Source organism: Alligator sinensis, unplaced genomic scaffold (assembly GCF_000455745.1).
Source record: "Alligator sinensis unplaced genomic scaffold, ASM45574v1 scaffold887_1, whole genome shotgun sequence".
Taxonomy (NCBI): Eukaryota; Metazoa; Chordata; order Crocodylia; family Alligatoridae; genus Alligator; species Alligator sinensis.
Genome location: NW_005842357.1, coordinates 1,154,897 through 1,172,552, shown reverse-complemented (window position 1 = coordinate 1,172,552; position 17,656 = coordinate 1,154,897).

The following is a 17,656-nucleotide window of genomic DNA, read 5'->3' as shown; positions in this document are numbered from 1 at the left end:
TTGCCCAGTGATAAAGAATCGCAGGTATGCCTTCCTCTAATGCTGCAAAAGTACTTGTGAATAAGGCTGTGACAGATATTCTGTTAAAGGGGTAATGGGATTTGATTCACTATCCCAACAAGCACGACTCCTGCCATGCCATACGTGCATGGTAGGAGGCACAATTGTAGGATGGGGGGGGATCAGATCCGAAATGCACCCTACTGCTAGTGTAGGGGAAGCCTGGAATCATGATCCTGGGCTCCCCCTGTGTCAGCAAGTAGCAACCTGTGTGCCTGGTGCTCCTGCAGCTGGGAATGCCAGTCCACCAATTGGTGTTCCCAGCCACTGTAGCAGAAAGCCCCTTTTCCTCTTGCCTGCAGTTGCTCTCCCCTACTTGGATATGTTTTTCCTCTTCTACCTCTTCTTCCATCCTTCCTCTTTCTTTCACTTTAAGATAAGGAATTGTGTTTTGAAATTTGTATGTGTACATTTTGTATCTCCCCTTGTATTTTGGTATTTTTATCTATTTTTGTGCCATGGCATGTGTAGCTTATATTTTATACTCCTCACCTTTCAACTTTCAACTAAATGTTTTAGTAAGTTATACATTGTAACAATGTTAACAAGGGTAGGAATCAAACTGTCCTTCACTGTATCGGGCTGGCCCCTGAAAGAGCGAGTGAATCAGTGATTGAATGTGTAACAAGGTAGCACACAGCAATTATCACCTGGAAGCTGCAGATCAACCAATGGAAGAACTCAATAGAAGACAATGTAACAACCGGGACATCTCTAAATGTCACTGATCAAGGGCTAGAAGCCCTGGCCTGAGTTAATCACCTGGGGCTGACAGATGCCATCCAGTAGCCACCGAGGGGTGGGGGAAGTCCCAGTAGCGTCAACAACCCCTGGATTGGGCAAACCTGAAAACTGGGGAGTCATCAAAGTCTGCCAAGGACAGATAAAAGGCAGTGAAAAGTGACCCTCAGTGGCGCCCTCTTGATCTCCAACTCGACCAGACCTGTTCAGCCAGAAGGACCAGCCGGTGACCCCCTTCTGGAAGATAACACCACGCTGAAAGAAGCCTCAACGACAGACTCCAGCGCTTGTAGAATAGGTATACCTGACTCTGTAGCCTGCTACTGTGTGTGTTTATGTGTATGCATGTGTGCATGTGTGTGTGTGTGGGGACCAGCCCCAAGGTTTATGATTACAGTGTTTCAATCCGCCTAATAAACTAGAATTTTAAGGATCCCGAGTTGGACATTTGTAGCCAACACCACAAGAGTGTATCCAAGCCCTTTGCTTTAGTATGTTCCTGTGGCTAGAATTGCTGGCCAGCTGATTGCTTTAAAGGGTGCCAGTGTGCTCCCAAAGTTGAGAGGGCCAATTAGCTGATTGGCACTAGCCACAGGTTCAATTTAAGGCATGATGGGAACTGGCCACAAAGTTATTACACATTTTGTGTAGTTTATTCTGTTTTATTGTGCCATAAATTGTATGAATGTATGGCTGGGTTACATGATTAAGTTGTTAGTTATGTCTTAAGTGTAGCATCTGCCAGGACTACATCCTAAACTACATCCTAAATTAATGTAGCACTTTGTCCGTATTAAAAAAAAAAAAATTACATGATTCTTTCTAGCTTTCCTCTCTGGCTTCAGTGGGATAGTTTTTCTTCTAAACACATGTGATTTAAGAGCCCAAATCCTATTGAGAGATTAATAATATGAATATTAATAATTCACTAGATTGGAAACTATACAAGGAAGATTTTACACATATTTTAAAGGATTTAGAGTGACTGGGCCATTGAAGCATTTCTGAGCCCTGTTAATTCATAATGAAACAAAGATGACTGAGAAGGATCTGTTGTCTTTCATGTGATGCTATGCGGTTCAGACTCCTGACTGGCTAGAGAAAATCTAACATACAGCCTTAGTTAAGAGTTGACAGTATCTTATCAGTAACACTTAGAAGATTGCAGAGTAGTGAGGGACTTTAAGTCCAGAGAGGGTTTTCCCTGCCTATCACCTTCTGTGCACCATCTACTCATCAGGAAAATATAAATCCTATAATCTTTGTTGTCCAATCTATTGTATTCTGGTACTATTCAACTACATTTTTATAATCAAATCTACGAGCATTCCAAAAGCCAAAAGTGAGTTGATAAGCCATTGTTGCATTCTTGTTGTAGCCTTGAACTAGTGTGATTATTTGCTGTAAAATTTAGCATGAGATTCTGTTAATCTATAATAATTTGTTGTAATATTACTGTATCTCCTGGAAGGACTGTAATTTCATATTATTTTCCAGATGCATGGTGTATGTCATGAGCTTAACATTTTTTTCTAAATGGTTATAAATTATAGTGACTGGTCTCTGATCCTGTAGCATAACAAATGGGGGAGGGGTAACTGGGGCACTAGCTACAGGTGCTAACCCTGGGTGGAGGGCAGTGTGCAAAAATAGCAGCTGTACTTCCAGCCCAGCTGCTGCTGCTGCCACCAGGAGTGCAGCCCCTGACACTATCCTGTGTGCTACTGCCACCCAAGGAACTCAAGCACTTAGTAACTCAAAACTTCTCTGGCCAACCAGCTACTGTTCTATAATATGCCTTAAGTGATTTTCCAGTGATTTACTGCAATTACCTTACCCTGTATTGCACATAGGGTAATCCCTTCCATTTCCATATTCTCTTAAATTGTCCTTCTTCAGCAATAGGGCTAGAATTCCCTTGCATTACTTTTAGGGAATCTTTATTGTTCTAGCCTTTTAAGGATAGGCTGGTTAGCTCACACTATATACATGTCTTCTGATCTTTACTGTAAGGATATTATTCAGCCCTGGAGACTGCCAATTCCTCAACCTCTTTGTATCTTTTTTTATTTCATGCTGTGTAGAACATGGGTCAGTAACATAATGGCATCTTTACATGTACTGCTGTGTAGGGAGAGACACTTTCATTAGAGCGGGTTTGAGAGCCACTTTAATTAAAGTGTATTCAGTGTCCCACACTTCAAAATGGCAGCAGGAGTGCTTTAACTAAAGCCTGTTTGATGAGCTTTAGTGAAAGTACCCCTACTGCCATTTTGAGGCTCAGGAAAGCTAAATACACATGATGTGGAGGCTGCTGGAGCATGCTAATTAGTACACTCCAGCAGACTAGATTAATCTAGTCTGCTCTAATATGTCCTAATTAGCATGTGTTGGAACAGATGACCAGCACATGTATAGGTGCCCATACAGTCAGTAGACCATATTTGGCCCACTGGATCTGACCCACAGAGCCAAAGGGTTATGGTGGCATGTAGGTAATGGAGTCTGCTCCAATGTGCTCTAATTACAGTACATTGGAGCAGTTTCCCTTCATGTGTATAGACACCCTTAGAGACTGGCTCTCAGACAAGAGCTTTATCCACTTAATCCCTCAGACTCAACCACAGACTTCACCAGGCCTGCAAAGTACTGTCATGCTAGGTTGTGGACAGCCAGGATGACCTGGGGTCATTCAAGGACCAGGGTGATAACCAGGGTCAAGAGGGGTGAGCAGAATCTAGGGACAAGCTTGATCTAGAAGCCAGGAGATCAAGCAAAGGGAGGAGTCAGAGAGCAAGCCAGGTTGGGAAACTAGAGATCAAACAGAGAAAGGAGTCAGAGAGCAAGCTGGAGGAAACAGAAAAGCTATGTGGGATCAGACTGAGCCCTGTTCCCAAGATGCTTCCTATTTCTTCTTAGGAACTTATATGGCAGAAGTGACCCTGACCAGCCACTCTGGTGATAGAGACTGGGAGAATGGTCTTCCTGGAGGCTTCAGGCCAGCCTTACCTAGTTTGGGTGGTGAGCTGTATGGTGGGATGGAATGAGAAGCTGTGCAGCCTGGGTAGGCTGAGGCTCCAGACTTGAAGCTGTCACCTGACAAGGACCCCATGAAAAGCACCCCTCCTAAATACAGTTTTTTCCTTTTTGCCATATGCCCTCAATAGAACATTTTAAGCCTTAGTTAGGTTTCCATATTGAATATTCTTGTTTCCATGGGGTTGGGCCAGTAGTTGAGAGTCAGGTTGATGGCTTACCATAGCCATTTAATGTCTGCCACCTCTCTGGGGCTGCTCACTAGTCTGTAAATCCAAATATTCCCTGTTAAGGTCAGAGTTAATAAGGTTATTTAACATAATAAAAATGGAAAACAGAATAAGATACAGATAAATCACTTTCTTTTGTAAATTGACATGAAATGAAAATTTGCATCTTATTTCAATAATTGGAAAATATTTATTTCATCTTGAAATATCATTTCTAAACAAAATGAGTGTAGTTTTTCTTTAATAAAAAAGTCCTGCCAAAAAAATTTAATTTTCCAGTCCAAATAGCTCAAAAGATGATTGTTTAAAGTATTTTGGGGAGGGAGGAAAGGGGGGAAGCAGGAGGGTAATACATTTTCTGGCCTGTTTTAGAAAACAAATACTTACTCCAAAAAATTATAATTAACACAATATAATGTATTTACAGTGTGTTTTCAAAACAGTGCCAATTTCTTTGACCTTAATAGGCGGGTATTACATCTCCTGAGACCTTATTTGAAACTTACGAATATGGATGTCTGCATCATGCCCAAAAGCCCAGTACTTCATAATTCATGTTGTCTTCTCAAACAAACAGATGCAAGATATCAAGATGTCACTTTAATCAGCAATAATTAGATATGTTAACATACACTCAAGGCTCTTTCTTATTTTAATAAAAAAGAATCTTGGCCGTCAGCTGTCATATATATAGTAATCAAAGACAGTTGTAAAAGGCAGCATAACCATTTTGTTTAATTTAAATTAAAACTTTCTCCAAGCAATGTAGGACCTGAATCTACATGAAATATAGAAGTTAGGGGGCTGGATGGAACCTTACAAATCATTGGGTCTAACCACCCTGCACTTGGGCAGGAAAAAATGCCAGGGTCAGATGACCCCAGCAAGGTGGGCATCAAGAAACTTTTTGAGGATCTCCAGAGTGGGTGACTGTTTTCCAAACCAGCCTGTTTCAAACCCTTGGCACTTGACTTGTAAAGAAGTTTTTCCTAATGTCCAATCTGAAACAGTCTTCAATCTGTTTGTTCCCATTGTTTCTTGTCCTCACCTGGGGGGGGGGGGGGGGGTGGGGGGACGAGAGCCCCCCGGGAGCTTGGTGAACAGATGCTCCCCCAGGCCCTTATGTACACCCCTAATATACTTATAGGCTACCACCAAGTCCCCTCTGAGTCTTCTCTTCTCCAGGATGAACAGTCCCAAGTCTTTCAGCCTCTTCTCATATGACCTGGTCTCCAGTCCTCTAGTCATGTGCATGGCCTTGCCTTGGACTCTCTTGAGCTTCTCTACATCCTTTCTGAAGTGTGGCAGCCAGAAGTGGACACAGTACTCCAGCTGCAGTCTCACCAAGGCTGAGTAGAGTGGAAGGATAACATCCTTAGCCTTGCTTAAGATGCCTCGGTAGATGCATCCCAGAGTTTGATTAGCTCTGTCAGCTACAGCATCACATTGATGGTTCATGTTCATTTTGGGGTCTATCGTGACACCTGGGTTTCATTCAGTTGTGTGCTGGCAAGCTTAACACTGTGTTGCCTATAAGTGTGTTGTGGATTATTTCCCCCCAGATGGAGCACTTCACATTTCTCTGTATTAAACATCATTACATTGAAGTCTGCCCACCTTGCATACCTGTTCAGGTCTTCCTGTATTGCCAGCCAGTCCTTGAACATGAACACGCTCCCCCATATTTTGATGCCATCAGTGACTTTTCCATTTCACTTTTAATATCCAAATCCAAGTCATTGATAAACATGTTGAAAATCACTGGTCCAAATACTGAACCTTGAGGGATGCCACTGGTTACCTTCCACCATATTTATTCAGTTTCATCAATCAATACTCTCTGGTTTGTACCCCAGAGCCAGTTATCTAGCCACCAGACCGTAAAGCAGTTGAGGCGGCATTTTCCCAATTTTACCATAAGGATAGGGTGGGAGACCAGGTTGAAGGCCTCTTTAAAGTCCAAGTATATGACATCAACCTCATTTCCCCTATCCAGGTGGTGAGTTACCTGCTCATAAAAGAAAATGAGGTTGGTCTAGCCTGACCTGCCGATAACAAAGCTATGTTGGCTATCCTTCAGAAATTGCCTTCTTTTAGCCTAGCAGTAATGGATTCTTTGATAATTTTCTCCAGGATTTTACCAGGGATTGAAGTCAAATTGATTGGCCTGTAATTTCCCAGGGCCGCCTTTCTCCCTTTCTTAAAGATAGGTACGGCATTGGCCTTCTTCTAGTCCTCTGGGACCTCTCCCAAGTGCCATGAGTCTTCAAATAATTTTGCCAGTTCTTTTAGCACTCTTGTGTATAGTTCATCTGGTCCTTCTGACTTATAGATATTTAGCCTTCGTAGGTGCTACAAGATCTTTGTCAACTATGGCAGAGTAGTCACCCCCACCTTGATCATCTTGTATTCTGTCAAGCAGGCTACCACCTTTGGACTGGTGGAATACTGACATGAAGTACACATTCAGGAGTTCAGTTTTGTCCTGAGAGTCAGCTATTAGCTGTCCCATTTCATTCATCAGGGGCCCTATGCTTCTCTTATTTTTTCTTTGCCTTTCTTCGCATCCAAAGAAGGACTTTTTGTTGTCCTTGATTCCAGTTGCCAATTTATATTCAGTTTGTTCCATTACTGTCCTAATCCACTCTCTACGGGTGCAGGCTATTACTGAGTACTCCTCTTCGGTAATTATTTCCAACTTCCATCCTTTGTAGGCTTCTCATTTTAATTTCAGGAGGTCCATTACTTCCCTATTGAGCCAAGGGGGTCTCCCAGCCCTTTTGCTGCCTTTCTTATGAAAGGAAATAGACTTCCTTTGTGCTCCTAGGATCACGTCCTTGAGGAATGACCACTCTTCTTATAATCCCATCCTCATTGCATCATGGTCCCATAGGGTCTCGCCAACCAATCTCCTATACTTGTGGAAGTCAGATTTCCTAAAATGAAGGATTTCTACCCTATTGGCCAATTTACCTGACTTATGGGGGATGGAGAAAGTGATCACCTCATGGTCACTGTCCCCCAGTCACCTTTCGATCCTCAGGTTGTTGACTAGATTTTTTCCATTGGCCAGAACCAAGTCTAGGAATGTCTTGCCCCTGGTCAGCCCATAGGCTTGTTGAGTTTGAGCTCCTCAACACAAGTGAGGGATCAGATCTTGCTGAGTGCTTATCCCACCAGATGTCTGGATAGTTGAAGTCACCCATGATGGCTATGCTGTGAGAACATTCAGCTCGGCCAGCTCTCTAGTGAATTCCTGGTTGAGCTCTTCCACTTAATTTGGAGGTCTGAAGTAAACTCCTACAGTCAAATCCCCTTCCCCATGCTCTCCCAATATCTTTACCCTGAGGATCTCAAGTTGCCCTTTTTTGTTTCCAGTCTTCACTTCTAGGGAGGTGTAATGTTCCTTCATGTAGAGAACAACTCCCCCACCCTTTTTCCCAAAATGATCCCTCTTACATAGGGTGCATCCCCTATACCTGTGGTCCAATCATAGGTGGAGTCCCACCAGGTCTCCGTAATCCCTATGAGATCATATTGCTTGTTGGTTGTAGGAGGGCCAGTTCCTCCTGATTGTTTCCCATGTTCCTGGCATTTGTGTACAGGCACCTAAGCCTGCCATTGGGATTCTAGGCTTCCTGGTATGCTGGTTTCAAGGTTGACATTTCTTAGGTTTGTACTACTAGTTTATGGACCATCCCCCAGCGATCTCAGTTTAAAGCCCTATCCAGGAGGTCTGACTTTCTAGCCAAGAAAAGCTTCTTTGCCTATAATGGCAGAATATAGACATCACTGTTAAAAGCAGTGGCATTTCATTAGTTATGGGGCATACCTTTGGGCTGGAAATGTGTATATATATTTTTTTTAATGGATCAGAGTCTTCCCCAGGTGCATGGAGATATTTTGATGGGGGAGAGGAGGTTGAAGCTTGTTGGAATTAGATTGTTCCACTGTAAGTGGTTTTATTCTGGAAACCAGTCAGTCAGGAAGGAGCAGCAAGGAGATTATGGTTCAGATTTCCAAAAGAGCTTAGTTCTCACTTAGATACTTCATGGTTGGACTGTATGACCTCCTAAGGTCCCTTCCAACCCTACTTTTCTATGATCCTATAACACTCAAGGACAGTGATTTTGGTGTGCTAAGTTGGGCCTTGATGTATTTTTTCAAATATGATATTTTTTTTTGTTTTTTAAATAATGTATATCTCATGGCATAAGTTTTAAGATAATACCATTGTGGCTTGTTTTCACATCTTCACATACTTGTTTCTAAGTGTTAAAATATACAGTAATATTGTTGACTCCATAAAAAATAGTTTTATCATATGTAGCTAAAAAGTTTTCTTTTATGTTGGATATTACTTTCATTTCTGTGGTGTGAAAACATGGAGAGAAGTTGCTAAATTTGAGTTTAGTGTACCACTGATTAAGTGGAAAATGCTTAGTTTACTAAGTGCCAAATAGGAAAGATTTCAATGAAACAAAGAAATATATATCTAAATTATTCTCAGAGCTCACATACTTATACTATAGATTAGTTACTGGTTGTAAGACTATCTGTTACACTGAAACACAATGGCGAATAGTAGAAGTGGACCGGAAGTAATTCCGATCTTCCTGTCCCTGGAGCAGGGGCCTGGACTTGATGATCTTCTGAGGTCCCTTCCAGCCCTAATGTTTATGAAATCTATGAATGCTTCATAATACTGATGACATAGGGGGCACTTCTACATATGCTTCTTCATGCGCAGCAATAAGCTCCAGAGCTTATCACTCCAGAGTTTATTGCTACCAGGCTGATGTCTGCATTTATGCATGGGATTGCAGTTTGGGTCAGAGCAGCCCCAGCTGGCAGGGAGCCCCAGAGGTCAGCCTGCCAATCTGGGGCTGCTCCCCCCAGCTCAATGTGCTGTGGAGGAACTGGCTGGGGCACCAGGGTGCTTCACCATGGAATTATCCAGCAGGCAGCCCCCTCACTGAAGCACCCTCATACCCCAGGCACCCCCTCCAGTGTGTAAACATGCACTGCTGTGGATTTTTTTACTCTGCAGCAGGATAGTACTTACCGGCCATGCAGGTGCCAAGTGTTGCGGGGGGGGCGGGGAATCCCTGCTGGCCCCCACTGACCTGTACTGCATGGGGGGCTCTGCCACAAGCCCTTAGAGGCCCCAATCACCACTGATGCAGCCGGTGAGTGCAGGGCTTTTTTTTTTTTTTAAAGTGCCGTGTGGCTTAGGCTGGGTAGGGATGGGACCAGGCAGGGCAGCCATGGGGCCTTCTCCCACAGCTCCCACCACCATGGCAGAGGCAGGCACAGCCAGAGGACCAGCAGGAGAGCCTGGAGCCATATGGCTGTGCCTACCTCTCCTGGGCTGATCCGAATTTCTGAATCAGTGCCAAAACTCCAAAACAGATGTGGCCAAATGAAAATGGATCAGTGATCCAAAACACCAAAACAAATCACTGTCCTCCAAAATGGCCAAATCTGAAAACAAAATGAAATGTAGCCATTTCACACAGCCCTAATGCTAATATCCAAAAAGTTGAGTAACTGCATATGAGCACTCTCATTGAATTCAGTGAGATCTCATATACATAAAGTTTCTCAATTTGTCTCCACACTTGTCTATTCTTTTGGTACTGGTGCAGGAATTACCTAATTAAAATTTTCAGGATAGTACTCATCCCAAATATCTGGATCATCTGGTAAACATCATTTAGCATTTTATGATTTGTTCCTAGAGTTCAGATATATAGGTATTTATCTCTAGTTTTCATTTGGCAAAATGCTTTAAAATCTCACTTTTACTTGTCTCGTGCCTGGTCCTGGGTATTTATGTTGCATCAGAGGCCAGAAGGAATTTTAGTAACCTGCAATGAAGAAAGAAGTTTTTAACCATTAGATTATGTTAGCTAAATGAGTTTTTGTATTAATATTTTCCTATGCGATTATTTTACTTCCAGTGTTGTCCACAAATTTAAGTCTTGTGCCTTCCTCAAGTGCCACTCAAATCTCCTTTCCCTGCCCAATCTACTGCTCTGCTTTCTGTACCTGTCTTATTTGCATCTGTTCCTCCTCTGAACTGGAGGAGCGTGCCACTATGGCAAAGTAGTTGCTGGTCATGTGTAGACTCATGTGATTGTTACCTTGCCATAGCACATTGTATGGGAATGTAGCGCATCGCTACATTAATGCAAGGCAATGTACCCACAGTGTTGCTCAAAAAAGCTATTTAAAATACTTTCAAAGACAATAATATTCTGTTTCAAACTCCATAGATGTCTTTGTATGGAAAAATTTCAAGTTTGTGAGTGTGCTCAGATATATTTTTCCTTATGGCCAGAGGCATATAAGAAACTTGAGATGGAAATTAATGAAAATGAGAACTTTAGAGATTGGTCATAGAGAAACTGATAATGAATAGGAAGCTATTGTTTTAATTACAGAAAAAAAAACCCCATAGCTACTTGACTTAAAAATAGGAAGTGAAGTGATTCTTGATTTTCTACTTAACATCCCTCGTTACATCACTCCTCAGTCTTACTCCATCTTTATCATATTTTGTAATGGATTTTCAGCATGTTTATGCCAATATGGAATATCTTTCATGACATACGGGATACTGATAGTCTTCTGGTTAATTTGAAAAATGTAATATGAAATATAGTTCAATTGTAGACTCATTGTGTCAGTAATCCAGAGCAAATTGTCTCTGCCTTCAATAAAAAAACAACAGTAGCAACAAGAGCAAAAACTTCTGTGCATGAAACTGAGGGGGAGCAGGCACTGGGAGGGAACTTTCTAAAGTGTTTTTTAAGTAGTAGTATCCATAGAAATACTCAGATGCTTAACCTAAGCATGCCTAATAGTTTGTTATAGCTCCTAAAATTATACATTTTTTTAAAAAAATAATGGGCCAAATTCGCTCTTTATGTAATTCCATTAGATCAAGAGAAACTGGACCAATATCTTCATAACTAAAAAGTGATCTATCCAACCCTGGTGTGACACCAGAAAATAATTTGGCCCAAACCATCCATAATCCATAGCATGATGTGACATCAAGTATCATGCTGTCCATCAGTGACATTAATTATGCTGTATTGGGAATTAACATGATAGAGCCATTGGCAAAAGAACAAAATGAAATGTATGTTGCTCTAGAGGATTTTTTGTTCTTTTTTGCTATTAAAATTTCATGCATAAGATTGATTATGTTTATAGAAATTGACTTTCTTAGATTGAAAATGTTTGCCTGAAGGAAGTCGGATTTGTTTGGAGCTACACACAGAATATAATCATGAAAATATAATGAAGAGTTAATGAATGTGCAACACATATTAAATAGATCAAAGAATAGTATGGTGAAATGAATTTTTTGGATAATGTGAGGGTTTTTTCTGTTTTCTTTGCTGATTACTTGTAAAGGTAGTTAACACACAAAAGAAGAACCATTGAATGATTAATTTACAAATGTAATACCACATATACTCTAAACAAAACTGTAAATTAGAATATTAATATATTCACTGGTGATTATGTTAAACTCCTTTTTGCCCAAACCATGTAATTATTTAATGCAGTATTTAACTGTGACTAACACTGGAAAAGGAGAATAGAAATTCCAAGTGACTTAAAAATATTTACAAATATCTATGTAATTATTTTGTAAAGATCATATTTACTAGAGATGGACTTGAGGTGACTGTTTCGGTTGTTGCAAATCCTTTGTCATGTTTTTTTCCTGATAAAGGCTGGGACAGACACTGGAAATGTCTCACGCTTTTAAAAATCCTCTAGTTCATTTTTATAAGACTGAATGGGTAACATAATTTCCTCTATAAATAATTTCTCTGTACATAAACTGCATCCATTGTGATGAGGGACATTTGAATGAAAGGGGTAGTATGAAAATAAACTAGTGTCAGCATTACTAATTTACTTGCTTTACAGGAGCAGGCCCCCTGGGTTGCTAGCATATATGTAGCAGAATATTAATGAGAAAGGGACTGGATAGAAAGAAAGAGAAACAGTCAGAGAGAAGGGAGGGAAAAGTAGTGTGAACACACACACAGACACACACACACACAGACACACACGTGTGTGTGTATGTGTGATATTGCAGGCTTTGGAAGCACAAGATCCTAACAGTCTGCAGAAATGGAGAAAGAAGTACCCAGTCCTTCTTGTATTGAATCCACTGGGTAAGATATTGACTTAAATCGGTGGTACCCAAGCTTCCAACCCCATGGGCTGGAGGACTGACTTGGGTTAGGTCTGCAAGCTACATAGCACACAGAGTTGGCACATGGGATAGGTCCATATGTGCACTCCTGTGTACCAACCCAGCTCTGCTTCCCAGATCTGGCTGTGTTCTGGATCTGGCTTGACCATGTGCACCCAGACCAGTCTGCATGTTGGTCTGACCCTACCACATACTAATGTGGCAGTCTGACTCTGCTGCCAACCACATGTGGCTGAGTAGCACCCGGACCCCATGCATCTGCCTCTGGCCATGTGCTGTCCAGAACCCGTGCACTGGATGTGGCTCTGAAATGGCTCCATGTGCTGAGGTAGAGCCACATTATCTGACCTGTGGGGTTCCCCAGAGGTCTGGGAATCTGGCAGCAGGAGAGCAGCAATTAATGTTGCCACCACTCCCCTGCCACCAAATTTCCAGATTTGTGGGGAGCCCAGGAGACCAGATGACATGGCTCTGTGGGATGGATCTGGGTTGAGCACCAGTGACTTAAATTAAAGCAGGACTTGACCTGAAAGGAGGGAATATAAAAGATTTATTAATCAGTAGTTTTAATATTGCCATTTTAGCAGATATTAATTCCTGTTTCACCTTCAAGATTGTTATTATGTCTAGGCTTGCAGTACCTACAGGGCATTTCTACAGATGATGCTATGTCGCCATAACAATGTGCTATGGTGATGTAGCACCAACAGTCTCAAACCATGATGCCTCAGCTACATCGCTGTAGCAATGGGCTCCCTTGTTATAGCACATTGCTACAGCAATGTAGCAGCTAAAAACTATGCATGGGGCACGTGGCGCAGTACAGGCTGTTACTCTGCCGTCATGCAGTACTTCCAAAAGGAAATACTAAATGATGGCGCAGTAACAAAAGTGCCATAGGGACATGTGTAGACAGGTCCACAGTGTGCTAAACATTGTTTTTACAGGCAGGAAGTTACAAGGCCTGTTCTCAAGGATTGTATACAATTCTGAAGATTTTTTTGTCTTCACATACAGTGTTATGAGACAGTGAGGCTGTAGTTTTGTTACTTGAAAGTTCTGAATATAGGTTCCAATTGAACCACATGCAGCAGATAGATTTGCATGCTGGCAGTATGAGAAATCATTATGCAGTGATCATGAAAATTACAGGACCATTAGTAATAATAATAACTAATCATAATACAGGCACTGCATACTTTACAAGCTATCAAAATCTCCGTGGAGATGTGCCCTTTCACAACTGGGGCCACAGATGAAAAAAAACAAGTGAAAGTAGAGTGACTATGCAGTACAGTCATTCCAAACCAATCTTAGGTAGAGGACTAGGTACCATGACTGTTTATATTTCAATAATGGTTCTGTACCCCTTTTGTCAACCTAGGAAAAGTTGGACTATTTAATTAAATCAATTTTAAATCAATGTTTTGAAATGGGTATATACCCTTCTCATAGAGTCATTTAAACCCGTTTATCACTCTCAAAGTGATGTGGTTTAATATTATAATTTTAGCAATTCAAGCTCAAATTTTAGCAATTCAAGCTCAACTAATTTAAGGAAGCGTTGAAAGAACTGTAAAGACATCTATATTAAAGGCACTACTTCAGTTAAATTTGATTGACCTGAACTGGTACAACTATTGTAATGCACAGGAGCCCTGAGAGATCTTATTTTGGGATACAAAAATATTACTGTTAGCAGTCTGTAAAGACTGCAATACATTTATTTATTGTTGGTAATAACAATTTAAAATATTTGTCAAAAACTCAAAATAAACCTGCTGTCCTTTCAAAAAGCAAGCAAAGTCAAAACTGCATCCATATTGTGAGTAAAAGAAGTCTTGTTAAAGTGCTTATATTTTAAATTGTAATAATTGCTGTTTAACTTTACAGTGCTTCAGCAATTCCTAAACCCTTCTTAAAAGATTTTAACACTGTTTTTACCAAGGGGTTTTTGGCAAATTCTTTAGAGCCCAATTAACCTGATCAAGGTACCTTGAAAGAGGCCTCCCAGACTGGCTGGCAAAGTTTGAATTAACTGCAAGACCTGTCTAATTAGATGGCATCTTTTCTATTTAAAATTCTTTTTTCAAATATTTGCAATGTAAATGTTCTAAATTGTTCTCTATATATCACATCATAAATATGCAAATCATCATTCACCATGTATTTTAAATTTATAGTTAGTAAAATGATTCTAAGGAGCTGAGGCATTATCCTCATCCCACTGGAAGAAAAAACAAAACAACCACCCCATAACTTTCTTCAAAAAGGTGAAAGAAAAGGCTCTTAGGAATCTAAAAAAAGAGCTAATTAATTCTACTGGCTGAAATGTTGCAAAATGCACTTCATAAGATTTCCTTTAGCAAATTAGATTTTATTTTTGATGTTGAATCTGACAACACATACAAATAATCTATCCAGAAGTAATTAACTAGTCAGGGAATCTCTTATTTAACAAAACATACATTGTAAGTTATGATAAAGCTTGAAAGCTCAACTGGGGGAATTGAGGAAAACTTGCCACTTTTTTTTTTTGTTTTTTTGTTTTTTTTGAAGATCTCTCATCTTGGAGACCTTGCTGAAAACTATAGTTCAAGGACTTGAATGACTATAAAAGGTGACTGACAGTACAAGCTGATGTGCTTTCACTGTCTAAGCAATAGGAAATGCATTAGCATAAAAACAAGTGCCCTCACATTGACTCACAAATGTGGATAAGGTAAGAGTGAGCTGATGCTGACTTACTTTAGACGAGACCTGGGTTATGATGGGGTAGGTTGGAAAAAGAAGCCAAATAATGTGAATCAGCCTGTCAGAGGGGTGTGTCCACAACTTCCTAGTCTTCTTTATAGTCGTATATACATAGCATCCTCTTTGACTTCAGTGAGTCTTTTCATCTACTTCTCTGGGGCTGATTTTGCTACTGTGAGCCAAAACTGGAATTACTGGCCTACTGGGTTAATTACAAATCCTATCCTGTTGTTCATACTTGTGGAGAAAACTAAGTTGCCTTAATTGATGAGTTTGTACTGGGATGGCTTGATTTTTGCACAGAATGTTTTTCCTAGGACTGTTTTATTCACAGAAGGTGCATCTACACATGCTTTTAATTAGGGCTGTGTGAAGCTTCAGTAGCTGATTTGATTTGAAGGATATTTGGCCTGATTTGGGGACTGAATCTCAGAATCTGAATTGAATCAGGAGAGCAAGTTAAAGTTCTGAATCGATTTGAAGCATCTGAATCAATTCAGAAAAGATTCAGAAAAAAAATTGGCCAATTCAGAGCTTCAACCATAAACTAAACAGGCAGCTGACAGCTAGCTCCAGGTGGTAAGTCTGTTGGGGCTGGGGGAGAGGGAGGGAAGGGGCATTGGGGAAGGAGGGATTGGGGCTGGGGCTGAGAGAAGCTGTCCAACCAGGGGGGCGTGTTACTCAGGCAGTGGGGTGGAGGGGGTGGTATGTGATGCGCAGCTCACTCTGTGCGGAAGGAGGACCTGCCAGGCTGTGCCTGCTTCTCCCCAGTCTATCCAAATCTCTGGCTCTCTCTGAATCAGTGCCAAATCTTCTGAATCTGATTTAGCCAAATCAATACAGGATAGTGATCCAAATCTCTGAATCGAATCACTGTCCTCCGAATTAGCTAAATCTGAATCTGAATCAAATATTTCCATATTCACATAGGCCTACTATTAATGCGCCTGAAAAACTCTGGTGCAGTTTGTCCTGGGGTCAGTTGCTTCCAAGGCACAGTGTCTTCACATGTACGCTGGGACTGCATCAATTTGAGCAGCTCCAAGCTGGCAGGGAGCACGAAAATCAACTGTGGCCTCTGGGTGGCAGTGTTGGGTGGTGGAAGAGCTGGTTGTGGCACAAGGGTGCTACAATGCAGGGCCACATGGCAGGCAGCCCCTGCACTGTAGCACTCTTATACCCCAACCAGCCGTGGTCACAGTCTACGTGTGAGTTTGAGCACACATAATTATTCCATTGTAGGATAGTAATTGTCCCAGACAGTACTATCCTAGAGCGAATTTAATTCATTTACTGCACCCTAATATGGGCACACATGTAGACTGATACTTTAATGGGGAGCTAATTAGTCAACTTCATAGTAAAGTGTGCATGTAGATGCACCCTAAGTTATCTATTGGAATTAGTTCTATGGTATCTTTTTTTTTTTAATTCAACAGAAAGTGCATGGTCAGCAGTAGATGATTTTATTTTAATATACTCTAAATAAATACATGAAAATTAGCAAATCCCTCTGAAAAATAAATCTTCTCCATGGTTGTTGACCTTAGGTAGTATAACAATATAAATTGTCAAAATATTAAGCAGTCTGCATTCAATTTTATTTTTCAGTCTTTAATGCTTACAATGGAAAAAAATGTGGATTTGCTCTTCAAATGGGCTACTTTACACTTAGTAGTCTTATGTGAATAGGTAAGTAAGAACCCAGTTGTAAAAGCCGTCTGTTCACCAGGGCACCCCAAGGGAAGACAAGGTCTAACGGTCACAAATTGCTGGAAGACCGTTTTAGAATTAAGGAAAAAAATCTTTACCTTCTGAGTCTCCAGAGTTTGGTGTAGACTCCCCCCAGGAAGTGGTGCAAGCACCTACTCTGGATACCTTTAACAAACACTTGGATGCTTATCTTACTAGGTTCATTTGACCTAAGCTGACTTCCTGCCCTTTAGGCAAGGGGCTGGATCCAATGATCTCGTGAGGTCCCTTTCACTCCTAATGTCTATGAAATCTGTAAAATACTTTAACCTTTGGACAGTTATCCTTTAAATTAAATATCTCAAAGTAAGAATAGGAATAAGGATAAGTATTTTTGTCTCGGCCCCACTCGGAATCTGGGAGGAATCACTTTACTTTTCCATGTTTCATTTTCCCCATCTGTAAAATGCTTGAGAAGATCCCTCTTGTTTGGGGATAGAGGGGTGCGAATCCAGGGGAGGAAATGAAGAGATACCTATAGAAAAAAATCTTCTAAGTATTGGTTGTTTATGGTTAATTGTCCTTTAAATGGAATATCTCAGACTAAGGATATGCTTACATATTAGCCTGCCGTACAGTGCAGATGTACCTGATACAATTTTAAACAAGACTCAGAGGCATAGAACTCTAATTTATCTTTTTGTCTGAGCCAAGAAATGGTGTAAATTAGGAAGGGAGGTTCATGTAGTCATGGCTAAACTACTTCCAGTGAGATAGATCATTTAGGCGACAAAGAGACATTGCATTTGTCCCAGGATTCATAGATTCATAGATGTTAGGGTCGGAAGGGACCTCAATAGATCATCGAGTCCGACCCCCTGCATAGGCAGGAAAGAGT